Genomic DNA, 21355 nt, shown 5'->3' on the forward strand with positions numbered 1-21355 from the left:
TTTTCTTTTATCTTTTATCTTAACAAATTAAGAGAGTAAGAGCATGGAGAGAGGAAATGGATAGCTCAAGTGAGTGGAAGTAGAGATATATGAAAGCCTTTAATCTTTAAATCTTCATCCAATGTGTCTTAACACTTTCAGACACACCATACCTCTGAATCCCTACACTTAATAAGTATGTCAAGACAGGCTTTAAAAGCATGTCTTTCTAATTAAAATAATCAAGATCCTTTCTCTTTGTCCCTTCTATCTAACTCACGATTTTGAAGAGAAAAACACAAAAGATTTATAATCTTTAACATATATAAGATAGAAAGCTCATGTACATTTATATAAAACACAAAACCCTTTTACTCCAAAAGGATATGCATGACTTTATATATCATACCTTATGATATATTTTGATACTGAACACTGAAAAATTTGATATTTTCATATATTATAAGTAATATCATTCTAAAATCATTCAAATTCTTATAAGTAGTCGCAAGAATTATAAATATTTATCAAGAATCAAATTCTTATAAATAATCTATTTTTGTCTACTTGTTTTTGGTGTGACCCTATAAGATCATATGTTATAAGTAATATCAATCCAAAATAATTCTTGAGCATATAGATCTTCAAACACCCGCCTCCAAAAGTTTCATTATAGATTAATATAAAAAGTGGTGAACGTTTAGAAACATTTTACTGCCCCTAATAACCACCAAAAATGTACCATTTAATAACATCTAATGCCCAAAAACCTCAAAGTTCTAACTATATATAAGGTAAGTTAGCAGTTATCCGTTTATCACAGACATCATGTTGAACATGAGATATGATCACAATAAATCTTATTTCATGTTGAACTTTTAGTAAGGCACCTTATATGTCTAACTCTCAACACATAAGAGCAAAAAATACATTGTTGACTACAAACACATCTTGTATAGTTCATATTATACCTAATAATGGCCTTTATAACTATATGGTAAAAGAAACAAATTTAACCATATCAAAGTATAACATTCAATACACTCAAGTACTAAATAAGTATATAAGGTATAAGGATACAAAGATGATACCTTTATAAAGTATGACTCATGATAACGATTAATGAAGTAATCTTGGAGATTGGTCATGTCCAGTACTTGCTCTCTAACAAAGACCTATGAACTTGGTTGCAATTCTTTGTTACTTTCATCTTATGAAATTAATGAAATATCTTTATCTCCAAGAGTCATTATAGAATGATATTGCTAATAATATATGATCATATAGGGTCTCGCCTTATACCAAGTCACTAATAATTGATTATTTATTCAACTAATTTTTTTTATTAATAAATATTATCAACACTTATATTTAAATTGGAAAAAAATATTTTAAGAAAGTAATATTTTTACCATCATATTGAGAATTATTGTTTCTAGGAAATAATAATAAATAGAGAGAGAGAGAGAGAGAAACAAAAGTAGCTATATATATATATATATATATATATATATATATATATATATATATATATATATATATATATATATATATATATATATATATATATAAGGTATGTATTTAAATGTTATCTATAACTTTTTGGGTACTTAGAGTAACCTTTTAGTTAATATATAACTAGCGAGTTTCTAGGTAGAGTAAGTCATACAACATCATCATCTTGCCCCTCTCTTAACTATGACTTTTGAGGCTTGTAAGAGGTGTGTGTTAGATTATTTTATTCTACATCCTTGTCCTTTAATGCCATGCATTGACTAGTTATATGATATGGCCTAGTCCAACACTTGTTTAAGTATTTAAAGAAGGATATGATGAAATTGAAGCTAGTTATTTTGAAATCTTTTCTTATCTTTTTGCTACCACAATTCCAAGAGCATTTTCCAGTCTCCCTCTCCTCATTGTCTTTCATTTGGTGCCTAGATTAAGAGCATAAATGTTTCTTTTAATTAAGGATTTATTTGGTACAAATCTTAAATCTAAAGAACAACATATATATATATATATATACACACACACACACACACACACACACAAGTGAATACTAGCATCTTTGGAGATATTTCCTTGCTTGGTAAATATCTATAGATAGCTTCTACTTTGGAGCTTATTGCCATCGTCATCAACTTTCTAATTGCGAAAAGCTACAAAATACTTCAAAGGTTGTAATCTATTCCTTTTTAATGGTTGTTCTAATATTTCCTAAGCTTTGTAAAATGATATTGGGTGGGTAAAATGATTTTAGTTTATTCAAATTTAAAAATGTTTCCGTTGCTAACTATGTTGAATTTGTCACTATAATTAGACTCCTTTAGAATGTAAACCCAACAATTGGTATCAAAAATATTTTTTCAAGCTTGGTTAAATTATTTGTTAAGTTAGTAATATCTTTTTTTTTCGACATCATGTTTTTAAGAAAATCCATACATATTTTCTATGACAAATATATAATTGTTAGTTTTTCGTGACAAAAGTTTACATACATTGTTGTCACCAAAATTTGTGTAAAAAAACAAAGTGTTGTTATATATATATATATATATATATATATGATCTGCATAAACTAGCCATGGATCTCTTGTGTTGTTATATGTGTTGATTTGATGAAATGGGTATAATATTTATTTATTCGTATGATATGTAATAATTAAATAGATTACTTTTAGAAATAATCTATTTTTATAAAAATGTAACAAGATGGAGACAAAGATCATTTTGGAGGATCAACTTTCCACCCCATGATTTTAAAAAGTTTTCATAACTTTTAGAAAACTATGTAGTTTTGGAGTTTGGATTTGTCAAAGTAAGTGAGAAGATTTTTGATACTTTTATGTCTCTTAGGAAGGATTTGATATTTTTGTGGTAGCTCAAAAAATATCACTAGATGATTGGTTTATGCACATATGCTTCGCATGCTTGTGTTATTTAAATTTATGTTGATATTGTGTTATTATTGTTAAATTATATTTCACATGTATAAAATATTTTGAACATAAAAAACATCACAAGGAGTTTAATTTTAATATAATTTGTCATTTAACATAAAATTCTAAGAAACTTTTAAAAATGAAACAAGTTTTATTATTGAAAACTAGCTAACAGTAGCAAACAATAAATTTCTTCGATTATACTTATATAAGTTTAAAGTTGCAATTATAGAGAGCTATTAAACTCCAAACCTTATTTTATAAAAATATTTTTTTAAAAAGTGTTATAAATGTTCTTAAGCACCCAAACGGTAAAAATATTTAAATTTTGATTGCCTCATATTTATAAATTTTGGATTTTATAAAAGAACATTGCGAAAATGTGATTTTAGATAAAAGTGTAAAAATGTGACTTTAAATAAAAAGGTATACCATGGTTTTTTAATGCATGTAATAACCATTATATAATATGTTTTTTAACTAGAGTTGTATAAACATCAAAGGCCTTGTATAAAACTCAAATCTATGCAATCAGTTTTCAAAGCACTTGCACGTCTCTTGATATGCTAGTCGGAAAATATCAACTAACCACTTAGTGTTATCTTTTGATGGCGGGGGTGTGTATGCGATTTCTATAACTAAGTTATAGGTCGATTACACAAGTTTTTTAAATTGGATGATTTGATCGGAAATCTTTTATGATAAAGGTTACCTAAGCAAGAGAGTTCCAAGGCATAAACAAGATCAAATATGTCTATGAAATTTTGTTATTAGCGATCCCATAAATGTAGGAATTATATAATAGAATATAATTAGAAGGGTATTAGTTATTGAAGATTTAAATATCAAAAATAGTAAATGAATTTTGTTTATGTTTTATATATTAAAACAAAATACAATCTCATTTCCATGCATCATATTTCACTTGCTGCATTAAATAAAACAGTAACATTCTTAAAAGCCTTATCTCAAGACAACCTGCTTTGAGCAGAAAACCTAAACATGATACCTAGTGCTATTACTGTGATACTGCAAATATTTCTAAAATAATAACTAGGAACAAAGGCTAAGTCACCAATGGTAAACCACTTCCCTTGGTGCTGCTAAAAGCCGAATCGAGCACAAAGGCCAAGTCACCAATCCTGTCCGTAGACCTTCCACATCATGTCCCTAAACCCAGCTCGACCCTAGACCCAAATAATGTTGGACGCTCCAAACCATCAGAAAGAGAAACGACTGTTAACTATCCACCCTATAACTTATGATATGCAAACAACATAAGACAATGTTTGAAGGTATAACACCCAACACAAGCGGGGAAACAAACCTGATATACACTTACTAAAACCCTTGTAATGAAAACCATCGTGCAGTTTCCCACAAGAACAATGCTGAATCCTACCCCACTGGCCTCTCAAAACCTGACCCGAACTCTTGGATCTCTTCCTGAGACCCTCCAATATAGGTACCCGATCTATTCCCTCTTCCTAATGTGCTTCAATCAATCCTTGCTCTTGTGCTCTAGAATTCATATCATTCAGGGTATTGCACCCTGGCCCACTCACCTGCTCAATCGTCTATGGCCAAACTGCAGTAGCTGAAGCAATCTCTGCCCTAAACCGGGCTACAAACTACAAGCACGACATAGTCTCTAATCCCGAAAGTGCAAGGGATCATACAATCAATCCTTTCCGCCTGATACAAGAGATTCCAGGCTAACTCAAACTCCTGATAGTCCCCTCGCTATCTGGCTCATCTCCGAAGCCGAGACCAAGCCCTGGTCCTCCCTCATGTGTGACAATCGTCAATTTCTGGTCAACTCAAAGTCAAATAAAGTCAACGGGTCAAGCCGATCAACTCATCTAACCCTTGTATATTAGGGTTTTCCTTATGCTTAAAGTTGTTCTACTCGCTATTTTAATAAGAAGCTATCACTTGGAAAGTTCGTATGTTCTGAAATTCTATACCCTAATTAGGGCAAGTGATGGATCTATTCGGTAAAACCTTATTCCTTAACCCTCAGGGGCATATAACAATCATAACGAGACTTTACGGGATGTACAAACCTTGAATTACGAAGCCAAACACTTAAAAAGGTCGCAAACGAAGTCTCTCTCTATCTCTCTCTGTGTGAAATCTCTCCCAAATCTCTCCAAGCATGTGAAATCTCTCCCAAATCTCTTTCTGAATGAGAAATCTCTTCAAAATCTCTCTCTGTATGAGAAATCTCTTCAAGTGTGTGAAATATCTCCCAAATCTCTCTATGTATGAGAAATATCTCCAAGTATGTGAAATCTCTCCCAAATATCTCTGTATGAGAAATCTCCCCAAGTATGTGAAATCTCTCCCAATTCTATTTCAAAATATCTCTCAACTTCTTATAATCACTTGGGGCATCCCGACCTATAATTTAGTCGAAAACCGCTCGAAAAGGGAAGTCTACGCGAAAAACAGCCTTAAGGAGCTGAACCCTAGAGGACCGAAACCTCCCTCTGAACCGAGCCTTCTCATAGAACCGAAAGGCAATAGCCGAGGCCGAACCTCGCAGATAGCTACCGAGACCGAGCGTTGCCTTCTGTCCTTCTCCTCGTACTCTCGGTTCCCTTCCCTTCGCACCTTCGGTCCGCGAGACGACCCTTCATAGTCGAACCTTACTCTCGGTTTCCTCAATCCACTTTCAGTTCTAAGAGCTGGAACCGAACCTCCGACCCTGAATTTTGGAATTTGGCAATTTTTGCCCGGGTTTCAATATTTTTAGCGTTTTGAGTCCGTTCTTCGAGATTTTAACTCGGTATTTTCACCCAAACTCGTATTTTAACATAATAAACCATAAATATTCATATTTTAACTGTATTTGGAGGAAAATCATTGCCTAAGAATAATATCTCTTGGATAAGATACTTAAGGTGGAGTGTTGACTTTGCTTTAGTGTATGACACAAGCAACCACCCCATGCCCACTCAATGACCCACCCTTGTCCTTCCACCATACCTAGTCATTCCTTAGTACTTTTCCCACCATTTTCCAGCCACACACTTGGTCAAGGGCTGGAAAACCCTCATCTCTCTTCACATTTCTCTCATTCCTCTCATTTTCCACCAAACAACAAAGTTTATTTTCTCTCAATTTCTCTCTCTAAAATTTCGAGATTCAAGGCTATTCTCCAAGCTTTTCTTCTACTTTTGGTAAGTATTAACATCCTCCATATGATTATTTCACTTCTTTCTACTCAAATGATGGATATCTTACACAAACATCATCACATTCATGTTAGATCTTCGAATCTTCAAAGCATCTTCTAAGTGTTCTTGAGTTGAACACCTCTTTTATTCAACATCCATCCACTAAGAACACACAAGGTGAGTTCATACCCCTATATTTTCATGTTTTCTCAAGTTTTAGGGGGGGGGGGGGGGGAATACAAGTTAACACACCAAGAACATAACTAAACTCATCCAACAGCTTTCATCAGAAAAGTTTAACTCCATTCATGGACTGTTTTGGTCAACTTAAACATTTTAGTTTTCCAAACTGTATTAGATGCAAATAGTTCAGGTTTATACCTTTAAAATGAATACTTTCACATGTTCATACGAGTTTTCTACAATTTATGGCGAGTTTTACAATACTGCCTATCCTGTAGCTACAAATCCGGACCAGTCAGTGAATATGGACATTTTCACACAAGTTACAGACATCTAAAAATCATGATAAAATTTATGAACAAACTAGATTTTTTTTTTCTAAACTCCCAGAGTTTACGGATTCAGTTTTTGAATTCGTATGATTTTTCTGTGATTTTTCTAAAACAGTGCAGAAATATTAAAAACAAGTTAACAGCTTACAACTTTCATTACACATTGTAACATGTTGAGCAAAGTGTTAATCTTAGATGGTTTCATATTTTATCTATGTTTTCCATTGTGTTATAATTATATAAAAGAAAATACTCGCTGATTTGCAAGAGTCCGTTGCCATTACAAATAATACAAGATAATGCATGATAAACATAGTGATGTTTTTACTTTACATTCAACTCACATAAAATGGGGTTCATTTACATTACAAACGTTTTGGATAAACTATAATAGGTATAGTTTATGTATCATTTACATTTCGAACTTATTTACCAAAGGTTTTCAGTTCAATTCATGTAAATCTGTTATTGAATAAATTTGTGAGACATTCGCTTCGTGTTACTTTCGTAGTAACAAAGTCAAAAGTCCTGTAAAATATAACCAGAGTCTCTTGTAGGGAGAGCAATATAGTTGTATATAGATCTATATCGGGTATGACAAGCCCGCACCTGAGCTACATGCAACAGCTAGACTGGCCGGTCTGAGGTGACAAGTATCATCTTACGAGGCCGTCTGAGTTTTAGCATGGTTATAATAGCTCACATGTGATATTAACAAATCATAAGATTTACGAGTTTTACTTTCAAATCAAAAAGGGTTTTATGTCGATTTAAAATCGCTTTTTAGTGAGTTATGTCAATCTAACTCACATGAATTACTTTAAGTATGGAAAAATACTTGTTTATTTTCAATCCTGTGATTTAGGTCTACATAACTTTATTAAGGAAAATATTGGATTTTCTTTGGAAACATATTTCTATTAAAATTACATATAACTAGAATTGTTAGACTTCAACTATAATTGCTAAGTGTATATGATAAAATTATATAAGAATCTAGTCACAATCGACTTAGAATTGGTGGGCACACCTTATCTCCTATTCCTTGTTTGATTGTGGACCTAGGGCAGACCCATTATATTCAACGGTTTATTTAACTTAAATTTTATATAACTTATATAGGCTGGGCGCTTATAGAAGGAATCTGTGGGTCCTTCTAGGGTTCATTATCGCATAACATAGAAGCACTCATTTCACACTTAACAACAAAGAAAATATTGGGTTTCTGGAAACATACTTTGTCGCTTTTACAAAGAAAATGGTTTCTTTCTCAAACGAAACTCTTGTGAACTCACCAACTTAATTGTTGACACTTTTCAAAACTACTTGTATTCTCAGGAAATCAGTGAATCAGGAAAACAACAACATTTTGAGGATGCATGCAAATCATACACAGAACATGATCTAATAGACTGTCGTATAATAAACTCTACCCTAGGACCACAACCTTACAAAGAACAGGAGATATGGCCAAATCAATTATTCTAAGGCTATAAGATCCTAACCGTATACAATTTTGAAAGCATACACATAGTAGTTACTAATACCAATACTCATTCGCATTCTATCATGGCATCCAGTATCTCCAAGACTACAACATCATACATTAGGCCAATCTGTTGCTGACTACGCAGCACTAGCATGCAAGTCTACCAGCTCATACAACATGTAAAGGCATCTCTCTTACTTTAACTAGCATGTGATTCATAGACCCATAAATGAAGTCAAAATAGATAACATATATGGGTATTCTGGGAAACTTACTTGAGCTTGGATGATTGCATGCACCACACCTTTTCTTGTCTTAGAAATTCTTTACTTAAAACATTTTTCTTTTGAAAACTTCATAGATCCTTAGTTTGAGTTCAAACATACCTGAAAGTACATCCGAATCCCTCAAACAAGGCTCTGATACTGTGACATCACCAATTTCACGGCCAGAAAAGACCGGTTTTGTTTATGCTTTGTTTGAAAATCAGAGTAATATTTTTACATAAAAGTGTTGCGGAATTTATTCCCAAAACAAAATATGATACGAATTTATCAAAACATTTCTTTAAAGAAATGTATTTTCATTAAATAACAAAATCTCGGGATGTTATGTTTCGTTACAGACCAAAACCATAAAAAGTATAAAATAGACCTTACAACAGTTATTTGTAATTTCTGATCTATAATCCAAAATCTCTCGTCAAGTCCACCAACTTATACTCTTGTGCCATTACCTGTAATGCAAAGAAAACAGAGTGAGTCAGGCTTGGGGAGCCTGGTGAGCATATATGGTTTTCATCCCACAATAATATAATTATTATATTCAATCATCAAACAGTTAACCCAATTACCCATCCCCATTATCTTCTTTAGTTCTTCAGGTTTTACCATAAGAATCAACTATCTTTCCTTCACTCGTTCCTAAGGATTGACCTAAGGAATTGGCACAAAGTCCATTGCGGCTTGAGGTTCATCTACACAGTACTAAATCCATAGCTACCAAGCTTCATCTACATAGTACTAAATCCATAGCTACCATCATTCATTTACAAAGTACTAAATCCATAGCTACCAAAGTTCATCTACACTGTACTAAATCCATAGCTACCATTGTTTTATTATGAGGCACTAAATCTATAGCCGCCAGGGCTATTTAGAGTACACCGGTGAACATCAAGTCCATAACACCTACAAGTTGCGAGCTTGCTAATGTTCCACTCGACTGTCTAGAATAGTCCGTGGTTATCATCTCTACTCTGCTAAATGACGGGACCATCGTTTGGGTTAAGGTTTCACTTATTTTTTCACCTGTCACCCTCATCTCATGATCTATATCATCTTTCGTCTCATCCTCAAAATAATTGTAACATCCCAAAAATATGGGCCAAAATTTCGTTTTTAATTAAGCGATTTGAAAAAGCGTTTGTAACAAAATATCACACGGTCATAATAATTGATAAAACATGTCTTGTTGCTGTAAACCAAAACATAAAACAAGAAAATGTCAGAGTACGAAATCCCAGAATGACTCTTGGTGCGGAAATCAAAAGAGCGTGTGTGATGCGCCGCTATCGCGCCAGCTTCTTCCCTTTGACAGAAGAGGTACCTGAAACAACAACTGAAAACCGTAAGCACGAAGCTTAGTGAGTTCCCCCACTGTACCACATACCATATAATCACATAGCATACATACTGCCAGACAATTTTGGGGTGCCCGACCTACCCGGTACGACCATTCTGGGTGCCGACCTACCCATGTCAAGCCATTTTGGGGTGCTGACTACCCATGTCAAGCCATTCTAGGGTGCTGACTACCCTTCGATCCTAACAATCGAACCTCGGGGACTGTTTCCCTCCTACTACCACTAACACATATAATAGATCATACTGGCATATAAACATATCATCATATACTGTCAGACATAGCTGGGATGCCTGACCTACCCTTCGGTCCTAACGATCGAACTCTACTACTATCACATATCATGCCATCATAAAACGTATTAGGTAGTAGCAAACCTAGATGATATCACAAAGACAATCATCTAACATACACCTCCTACTGGTGGGCCGACAATGTGGCTGTAGACCCACCGCTACTGGAAGGTAACTCACCTCGAAAGTAGCTGCTGAAGGCTGCTTGCTAAGCGCCTGACTTCTGAATCGCAAATCCTCTGACTATAAATCATAAACATAGGTTAGCCTCTCATACTCACCCTTAGTTCAGATGACTGATCCACCCCTGGTCCAAGGTCAACTCCTTGGTCAAGGTCAACTTCCAGTTGACTGGACTCGCCGAGTCCTTCTCCCACTAACCCGGTCCCACTCTACAAGTCCCTCTTCCCACTCACTGAGTCACCCTTAACTCATTACTTGGGACGATTGAACCGACTCGCGACCCGACTCGCCGAGTCCAGGAACAACTCATTGAGTTTGAAGAACAACTCTCCGAGCTCCCGGCAATCTTCATAGGACTTGCCGATTCATCCAACTCGCTGAGTCTAAATCCATCATTATAGAAGTCGCCGAGTTCCACTTTGGGACTCACCAAGTCCCTTCACCCATTTCCCATATAGACCAAATCTGCGACATGCAATGCTTCAAAACTATAGATCTATGATCCTAGGTCATGCTTATCACGTAAAGTTGCAAATTTTACATGCATCCATGGCCCTACAAGCTCCAAAAGGCAAATCCAAGCTTTTTATGAGTTCATACACTCAATGGGGACCTCATCACTCCAACCAAAAAAACTTTATACTTCTAATACGTGCATATTGCCTAGATCTGAAGTCCTTTCGGACCATTAAGGACAAAAACAAGGAGTATGGTGTTTCAGGGCTTGAAAACCACCATTTTAGGGACAAAAGGGGATCTAAAGAACTAGTGATCAAGGTAGGGGATTTTCTACCTGAATGGAAGCCTTTTGCAGTGTAGATTCCAGATCTACCTCTCCTCTTTGCACACCATAACCTCTTTCTTCTTCTTCTATGCTCCAAATCTTTTTCACAAAGCCAAAATCACTCTCAAGAACAAAATGGGGGCTAGGGTTTCGCTCTTCAGCTCTCTAGAAGTGTTAGGGACAAAGGAGGCCGAGTTAGTGTGTTTAAATAGGGTATTAATACTCGGGTTAAGGTTTTTGCCCAAACAGGGCCTACTCGCCGAGTCGGGGAACCGACTCACCAAGTCCAAGGCTCGGACCCTGTGTCTCATCCCGCTCCTACTCGGCGAGTCGGTCCTTCAACTCGCCGAGTCCAAGGCAAAAATGTATGAATTATGAATTTTAATTACAAGAAATACGTACCAGGAACCAGGTGCTACAAATCTCCCCCACTTATTTTATACTTCGTCCTCGAAATCTGCTGCTCGATCTTGAAACAGTTCGGGGTAGTGCTCCATCATCTCTTCCACCGGCTCCCAAGTCCACTTCGATCCCTTCCGATGCTGCTATTGCACCTTTACGAGTTCCACCATCTTTTTCCTCATATCTTTTGACTTCCTGTCGAGGATCGCCACAGGCCGCTCGATGTAATTCAGGCTATCATCGACCTGAATATCCTCCAAAGGCACTACTGCCGAGTCGTCCACCAAACACTTCCGCAACTGAGAGATGTGGAAAATGTTGTGGATCTGGTTGAGTTCGGCTAGCGGGTCCAACCTATATGCCACCTTGCCCACCCGGGCTACCACCTTGAATGGCCCGATGTACCTTGGGCCCAACTTACCTCGCTTTCTTAACCGGATGACGCCTTTCCATGGCGACACCTTCAGGAGAACCATATCCCTGACTTGGAATTCCATGTCCGAACGATGCTTGTCGGAATAACTTTTCTACCAACTCTATGCAGTCTGAAGCCTGCTCCGAACCTGCCAAATCTTCTCTGTCGTCTGGAGCACCACTTCAGTACTTCCCATGACTCTCTGGCCAACCTCTCCCCAACATATCGGGGTCTTGCATCTCTGACCATACAACATCTCGAAGGGAGGATGGTCAATACTCATGTGGTAGCTATTGTTGTATGAGAACTCAGCTAAAGGAAGATAGTTATCCCAACTACCCCCAAAATCTAACACACATGCCCGAAACATATCCTCAAGGGTCTGGATGGTCCGCTCACTCTGACCATCTGTCTACGGGTGAAAGGCAGTGCTAAAATGCAGACGAGTGCCCAGCTCGTCATGAAACTTCTTCCAAAACCTGGAAGTAAAATGCACATCTCTGTCTGAAATCACTGATACTGGCACCCCGTGCCGTGTCAGTATCTCCCTGATATAGATGTCGGCCAACTTCTCGGCAGAGATGCTCTCCTAAATCGGGATGAAATGGGTGCTCTTGGTCAATCGATCAACGATGACCCATCTAGAATCCACTCCTCACATGGTCCTGGGAAGCTTCGTGATAAAATCCATCGTAATATCTTCCCATTTCCACAATGGGATATCCAACGGCTGCATCTTGTCGTGCGGTCTCTGATGCTCGGCCTTGACCTTCCTGCAGGTCAAGCCCCGCTCGACGTACCAAGCCACATCCCGCTTCATGCAGGGCCACCAATAGTTCAGACAAAGATCCCTATACATCTTCGTCACCCCGGGATGAATGGAGAATCGGGATTTGTGCGCCTCCTCCATCAAGATCTGGCGCATGCCTCCGAGGTATGGCACCATACCCTGTGGTGTAATGTCAATAATCCCCTGCTATCATAGCCGAAGGAGGAAACCTAACCCACTATGCTCTCACTCTTACGATGTTCCTCCTTCAGGGCCTCCTGTTGAGCCTCCCGAATCCGCTCCAAAAGCGGAGTCACCACTGTCATTCGCATGAAAATATCCCTGATCGGCGCCGCCTTGTGGCTAAGCACATCGGCCACCACATTAGCCTTCCCTGGGTGGCAAAGGATCTCACAATCATAATCCTTCACCACATCAAGCCACCGACGCTGCCTCATGTTCAAGTTCGGCTGATCCATGAGGTACCTCAAACTCTTGTGGTCCGTGTAAATGGTACACCAAACCCCGTAGAGGTAATGTCGCCAAATCTTGAGGGCGAAGACCACCGCCCCCAACTCTAAATCTTGCGTTGGGTAGTTTGCCTCATGAGGTTTCAGCTGCCTCGAAGCGTAGGCAATGACGTGTCCTCTTTGCATCAGTACCGCGCCCAATCCCGAAATGGACGCGTCACAATATACCACAAAATCCTCCACACCCTCTGGCAAGGCTAAGATTGGCGCCTCACACAATATCTATCTCAGAACCTCGAATGCTACCTGCTGCTCAGGCCCCCATCGAAAGAGTACAACTTTCTTAGTCAATCGTGTCAGGGGTACGGCTATCTTGGAGAAATCCTGGATGAATCTCCAATAGTAGCCCGCTAATCCTGGGAAACTCCGAATCTCGGATGGAGACTTCGGAACCTCCCATCTCATCATGGACTCTATCTTGGCCGGGTCGACCAGTATACCATTCTGGTTGACAAGGTGCCCAAGGAATTACACCTTGTGCAACCAGAATTCGCACTTGGAGAACTTAGCGTACAAGCTCTCCCTCCTCAGGGGTCTCCAAAACCTCTCTCAGATGCTCCTTGTGCTCCTCCTGCATTTTGGAATAAACCAAGATGTCATCAATGAAAACTATAATAGATTGATCCAGCATCGGTCTGCATACGCGGTTCATGAGGTCCATGAATGCGGCAGGAGCATTGGTGAGCCCGAACGGCATCACCACAAACTCATAATGGCCATAACGCGTCCGAAACCTGGTCTTCTGCACATCCTCCTCTCTAATCCTCATCTGATGATAACCTGAACACAAATTGATCTTGGAGAACTAGGATGCTCCCTGCAACTGATCAAAGAGGTTGTCAATCCTCAGGAGTGGGTAACGGTTCTTCACCGTTACCTTGTTCAACTCCCGGTAATCTATACACATCTGATGCGACCCGTCCTTCTTTTTCAAAAACAGGATCGGGGCTCCCCAGGGTGAACTGCTCGGTCTAATGAATCCCTTGTCTAACAGCTCCTGTAGCTGTGTAGACAACTCCTGCATCTCAGGGGGAGCCAACCGATACGGTGCCTTGGCTATCGGAGCCGCAACAGGAACTAGGTCAATCCTGAACTCTACCTGTCACTCCGGAGGTATTCCAGGAAGCTCCTCTGGTAACACATCAACATAGTCTCGCACCACTGGAACCTCGTTCACCGTCGCCTTACCCGCATCCCGGGTATCCACATCATACACCACGTATCCCGCGCAACCTTGCTGAAGGTAGCGCCTATCTCTCACTGTTGAACATACCGTGGGTCCACGTTGTGGCCTCTCACCATGGATCACCAACTCTCCCCCACTTAGGGTCCTGATTCGCACTAGCTGATGTGCGCAATCTATCAGCACCCCATTAGGGCTCAACCAATCCATGCCTATAATCACCTTGTTCCCACACAACGGAATGGGAACCAAATCCACCAAGTAGCGCTCCTCGAATAACCTCAGAACACAATCTCTAAACACCACTGATGCCAGCACCGATCGATCATTAGCAATCTATACCTCTAAAGGGCAATCCAACATGCCTCAAGACTCAGTAAACTTCTTGCTAAGTGCAAGAGAAACAAACGATCGGGTGGCACCCGAGTCAAACAACACCTGAACAGGGATACTGTTCACATGGAACGATCCTAAAGCATATACACAGAGCATATATCAATAACATGACATCATGAAAATGAAATAGAGGGAAAGAATCATACCCGTCACCACATCGGGTACGGCGCATGCCTCCTCGGTAATCAGCTGAAATGCCTAGCTCCTCACCATTGGAGCCTCTGCCTTGCCCTGCTGGCCATCAGTGATCCGTAGGGTCACTGGAGCTGGCGCCTTTACTGGTGCGGTTGCTGTCAACTGAGGGCAATTGGCCTTCTTGTGGCCCTTCTAGTTGTAGTGAAAACACAACAACTCAGACGTCTGTATCCCAGGTGTAAGGGCGGTACAATTCCTACTGAAATGCCCCGTCTTTTCGCACTTATAGCAGCCCGACGATCCCAGTGTACATGCCCCCTCATGAGGCCTGCCGCATTTCCTGCAGCGGCTCGGTCCTGATTGGCCTTTCGGCTTACCATCTGATCCCTTGGGCTTCTTCCTCGAAGCCCCTCCTGTTTGTCCCTCCTCTGTCTTCCTCTTCCGTATGTGCTCCATATCTATCTCCCTCTCCCTCGCCCTGGCAATCATAGAGTCCAGGATAGGGCAAGCTGAAAAACTGACATGCTCCTGAATATCAGCTCGTAGCATGTCATGGTAGCGGGTCCTCCTCATATCCTCAACACCCACGTACTGGGCACCAACAACGCCCTCTCCCATAACTTGGAGGTGATCTTTGCCACAGTCTCCGTCGTGTTCCTCATATCTAAAAACTCCTTGGACAGCTGCTGAAGCTCGACACCTGGTGCAAACTCAGCCCTGAACCTGGTCACAAAGTCCGACCAGGTCATAGCCTCGACAGCCGAGGCTCCCAACGAGTCACCAACGGACTCCCACCAATCCCTAGCTCGATCTCGTAAACACCCTGCTTCAAACCTCACCTTAGACCCCTTAGGGCAGAAGCTAGTCAACTGTGCAGACTCAATGTCTACAATCCATCGCCTGACATCTATGGGGTCCTTTGGCCCATGAAAATCTGGCGCACCACTGCCCCTGAAGTCCTTAAAGGACAGTGTGCGAGATCCCGACTGGACAGATGCCATGTCGCTCCTGAACGCCCTGAGGCGATCCTCCATCAACTCAGCTATCCCCTCGTTGATCGACCCGAAGATGATGGGGGTCGACTCAAGTATACCTCTGGTGATCTCTGACGCGATGAACTCACGTAGCCTCTCATCTACTGGCTCAGAACCTAATCCAGAACCCGATCCCTCTCCTGAACTACCAAATTTCAGCCTCGATCGTAGTACCACCATTCTGCAATACATAAATAACACCCGTTAGTGATACTGACACTTCTTGAGGGATCACATCTACTACAAGTTCCCTGGTCTTATCTTGGCCTTCCTTGGTTCGGGTACGGATCCTCTGTTTTCAGTAGTACGGGCCCGTACTACCTTCCACATCTATCCGTACCTTCTTCAAGGACTGCCTGGACTCCACCAGATCCCTTTCACTACTGTTGATCACTGCTATACTCATCCTAGGCTTGCCCTAGGGAAATCTCTGACTCCACCCTACCCGGTCCTCAGCTGCTGAAGTCCTCCGTGTAATGCCACTTAGCCATTACCTGAATACCATCACATGTGATGAGGCTCAGATAATCCTTCGAGTAACAGACTCGCCCCTACAACGGTTAGACTAAAGCAAGAGCTGCGCAATAGGGCTAAATCTAGCACTCTAAGATTATTCAACCCTGATCACATGTGACGTGACGCATTCACCTTATGGCTAACTCCCATCGCTCAGAGTCCCATGAAGCACAAAGCAAGTAACATTCAGACAGAAGGGAACAATCTCAATCAAATCTGTTCTCATAGGGAGAAACTGCACTAGCATATAATGCTAAACTCATACTATCAGTCATAACCTAAACATGTTATCCTACTACTATCTACTCAATACTAGGATGCAATTCATATAAGCTGTAACACATAAAGCAATCACATAAGGCATCACTCCTAGATCCTTAGTCCTATTCTAGCATGCTGTTCTACTGAAACTGATAAACATAACATAAACTTGTATGGGTACTTTGGGGAATACTTACTTCAGCTCTGCCGGTCGTGCACATCACACACTTCGTGCTTTCTCAAAACTCTTTACTTAACTTTGGGAAAACATTTTTTTTTCAAAATCTTTTAATCCCTCGATTTGAGTTCAGACACCCCCGAAGGTGTGTCTGAATCCCTCAAACCAGGGCTCTGATACCAACTTATAACATCGTAAAAATACGGGCCAAAAATATCGTTTTTAATTAAGCGATTTGAAAAAGCGTTTGTAACAAAATATCACACGATCATAATATTTGATAAAGCATGCCTCGTGGCCGTAAACCAAAACATAAAACATGGAAATGTCAGAGTACAAAATCCCAGAATGACTCTTGGTGCGGAAATCAAAAGAGCGTGTGTGATGCGCCGCTACCGCGCCAGCTCCTTCCCATTGACAGAAGAGGTACCTGAAACAACAACTGAAAACCGTAAGCACGAAACTTAGTGAGTTCCCCCACTGTACCACATACCATATAATCACATAGCATACATACTGCCAGGAAATGCTGGGAGCCTGACCTACCCGGTACGGCCATTCTGGGGTGCCGACCTACCCGTGTCAAGCCATTCTGGGGTACTGACTACCCAAGTCAAGCCATTCTGGGGTGTTGACTACCCTTCAGTCCTAACAACCAAACCTCGGAGACTGCTCCCCTCCTACTACCACTAACACATATAACAGATCATGCTAGCATATAAACATATCATCACATACTGTCATACATAGTTGGGGTGCCTGACCTACCCTTCGGTTCTAACGATCGAACTCTACTACTATCACATATCATGCCATCATATAACGTATCAGGTAGTAGCAAACCTAGATGATATCACAAAGACAATCATCTAACATACACCTCCTACTGGTGGGCCGACATTGTGGCCGTAGACCCACCGCTACTGGAGGTAACTCACCTCGAAAGTTGCTGCTGAAGTCTGCTTGCTAAGCACCTGACTGCTGAATTGCAAATCCTCCAGCTATAAATCATAAATGTAGGTTAGCCTCTCATACACACCCTTAGGTCAGACGACTGACCCACCCCTGGTCCAAGGTCAACTCCTTGGTCAAGGTCAACTTCCAGTTGACTGGACTTGCCAAGTCATGGCACCGACTCGCCGAGTCCTTTTCCCACTAACCCGGTCCCACTATACAAATCCCTCTTCCCACTCACTGAGTCATCCTTAACTCATTACTTGGGACGATTGAACCGACTCGCGACCCGACTCGCCGAGTCCAGGAACAACTCACCGAGTTTGAAGAACAACTCGCCGAGCTCTAGACAATCTTCATAGGACTCGTCGAGTTGTTCATCCAACTCGCCAAGTCTAAACCCATCATCATAGAACTCGCCGAGTTCCACTTTAGGACCTGCCGAGTTCCTTGACCCATTTCCCATATAGATCAAATCTGTGACATGCAACGCTTCAAAACGATGGATCTATGATCTTAGGGCATGCTTATGATGTAAAGTTGCAAACTTTACGTGCATGCATGGCCCTACAAGCTCCAAAAGGCAAATCCAAGCTTTTTATGAGTTCATACACTCAATGGGGACCTCATCACTCCAACCACTGAAACTTTATACTTTTAATACGTCCATATTGCCTAGATCTGAAGTCCTTTCGGACCATTAAGCACAAACACAAAGGAGTATGGTGTTTTAGGGCTTGAAAACCACCATTTTAGGGACAAAAGGGGATCTAAAGAACTAGTGATCAAGGTAGGTACTTTTCTACCTGAATGGAAGCCTTTTGCAATGTAGATTCTGGATCTACCTCTCCTCTTTGCACACCGCAACCTCTTTCTTCTTCTTCTATGCTCCAAATCTTCTTCACAAATCCAAAATCACTCTCAAGAACAAAATGGGGGCTAGGGTTTCGCTCTTCAGCTCTCTGGAAGTGTTAGGGATAAAGGAGGGCGAGCTAGTGTGCTTAAATAGGGTGTCAATACTCGGGTTAGGGCTTTTGCCCAAACAAGGCCTACTCGCCGAGTCGGGGAACCGACTAGCCGAGTCCAAGGCTCAGACCCCGTGTCTCATCCCGCTCCTACTCGGCGAGTCGGTCCTTCATCTCGCCGATTCCAAGGCAAAAAAATGCATGAATTATGAATTTTAATTACAAGAAATACGTACCAGGAACCAGGTGCTACACTATTCTTTCATCACAAACCAACTATTTCATCTACCCAAGATATTTGTAGATATAAATTACATATATAGTTTAAATCATATACAAACCTGTATAAAACATTCATGCAACATCCATCTCAAATAACCAAACAATATATAAACACATAACACATATTTCATAGCAAATACTTCATATATATGTGTTAGAAGAAAGTAACTACACACTCACATGGTTAGATGATACTCGGACAACATTATGGCTGTTCAAGTATAAGTTCTTCTATGAAACCGTTCTATCTTCACACACCGGACTTCTCGTGGGCAGAGCTTCGGCTTGAAACTCTGTTCTCCTTGGATAGTCAGGGCTTCAGGGATTGCTTTGGGTATCGGGATGATACCAGGGCTTTGAGGGTACTTCTTTGCAAGTAAATGGAGGTAATATGGGTGAGAGAAGGGTGAATTAGAAACCTTGGCCGGCTGCTCCTTCAAATCTATTTATAGTGTTGATTTCTCAATTTTCATGTCATGAGTAGTATTTTCACGTTGTGGACTTAATCTTCACTGCATGCGTCATCGCAAGTTACGTCTGTCAGGCTCTAGAAGTCATAAATACTGAGTTCACGTCGTGAACTCTGACATAGTGTTAGGGTTCGCGCCCCGAACTTCATAAATTCTTAACTTTCACATACGAGCTTCATTTTCGACGTTATTTTTTCCCACGCATAGGTAAAAACAAGATCTACAACTTTCGTTTAGAGTTCGTTGACTAATTTTAACTTTAATTTTTATTATATTATTTTTAGTAGACTGGGATAGGAATACTTCGTTATAAACTTATAACTTCTTCATCTGATGTCCGTTTTCATCTGTCTTTTTACTGTTGAACTACTATCGATGAGATCTTAGATTATCATTTAGATTGTTTCGGCTAGAAATCCGTTGATCTCATATTCGAACTTCCGGCTGCATACTGCTAAGCTGAAACTTAGAAAAATCATAACTTCCTTATACGAAGTCAGATTTGGACGTTCTTTTTATGCATGCTCTCAGTTTAACGTATTCTATGACTTTCATTTAGATCTCTAAGGCCAAATATCGCTCTAACGTAAATTCACTATTTATGTCGCGCTGTGTCGTGCCGATTCTGTCGTGAAACTTTGACAGATCATAACTTCTTCGTTATAACTCGGATTTTGACATTCTTTATATACATGGAAACCTTGTGACATATACTAGAACTTGGTTATGATTATTTATTCTAAACACTCTTCTATCAAAAAGTCATTTTTGACGCTTATCATCTCTAAATTGACTAGCCCGGATCTACGGGCGTTACAGATACCAACTTGTAACGACCCAATAATCGAGGGTAAAAATTTCATTTTAAATATATTCAAACATAGATATCATTTATCCCAAACATCCAAAACATTGTTAGTCTAAATATTTATTAGAGTTCATCCCAAAATATTCAATGCGGAAAACATGGGTGTGTGCACTGTGATCAATCCGAGCCCTTCTTTTCCAAATCGATGATACCTGAAAACAATAAATAAAACTTTAAGCACAAAGCTTAGTGAGTTCCCCAGATCATACCCCACACAATCTACAAAACCACATAAACCATACTAGCTATTTAAGGTACAAAAACCATATCAATCATATAAGCCATGCCTATAAACCTTTACGGATGCCATGGGCTTGTCCACAGGGTCTTACTCTAGGATGCCATGGGCTCCCCACATGGTCTTACACATAAGTGGCATGGGCTCTCCCATGGTCTTTAATAGGAAAGCCATGGGCTCTCCACATGGTCTTACATCCTGTGACAACCCAAGTTGTTCCGTTACAATTCCCGTCACCATTAACGGAATATCCCACTGTATAAAAGTTCCGTTAATTAGCAGTTGTCAATTTAATATATATATCCCACTTAATTACATTTAAAATGCCGTTAAGTCGTGATGAAAGGGAAGAAAAACACAGGACACACATTTCCATTTATTTGGAAAATGTCAAGTGTTATTATTACGACCACTAAATCGGGTGCGACCAAAAGCCCTGTTTAACGGCAGTATTGGGTAGAATTCCACTGAGTCCCGACTCAGAACCCTATGTAAGGGTGAGTGGAGTCCATTGGAGACTTTTTACACTCTCTCTCTATACTCTCTCTCTAGACTCGTTTTAGCTCCGAATCCGCAACCAAACGCTTCCAAATTGTAAGTCCGCTTACCCTAGCTTATTCTAAACATATTGAATCATGTTTATAGCCCAAAAATCGGACTTAGAAGCTATGAAAAAGGAGTTTACGACCTAAGCATCTCCTTAGGCCGTAAACACCAAAAACAAGGCCAAAATGACCCAAACTCG

Source organism: Lactuca saligna, chromosome 3 (assembly GCF_052625555.1).
Source record: "Lactuca saligna cultivar CGN05327 chromosome 3, ASM5262555v1, whole genome shotgun sequence".
In the NCBI taxonomy this organism is placed as follows: Eukaryota; Viridiplantae; Streptophyta; class Magnoliopsida; order Asterales; family Asteraceae; genus Lactuca; species Lactuca saligna.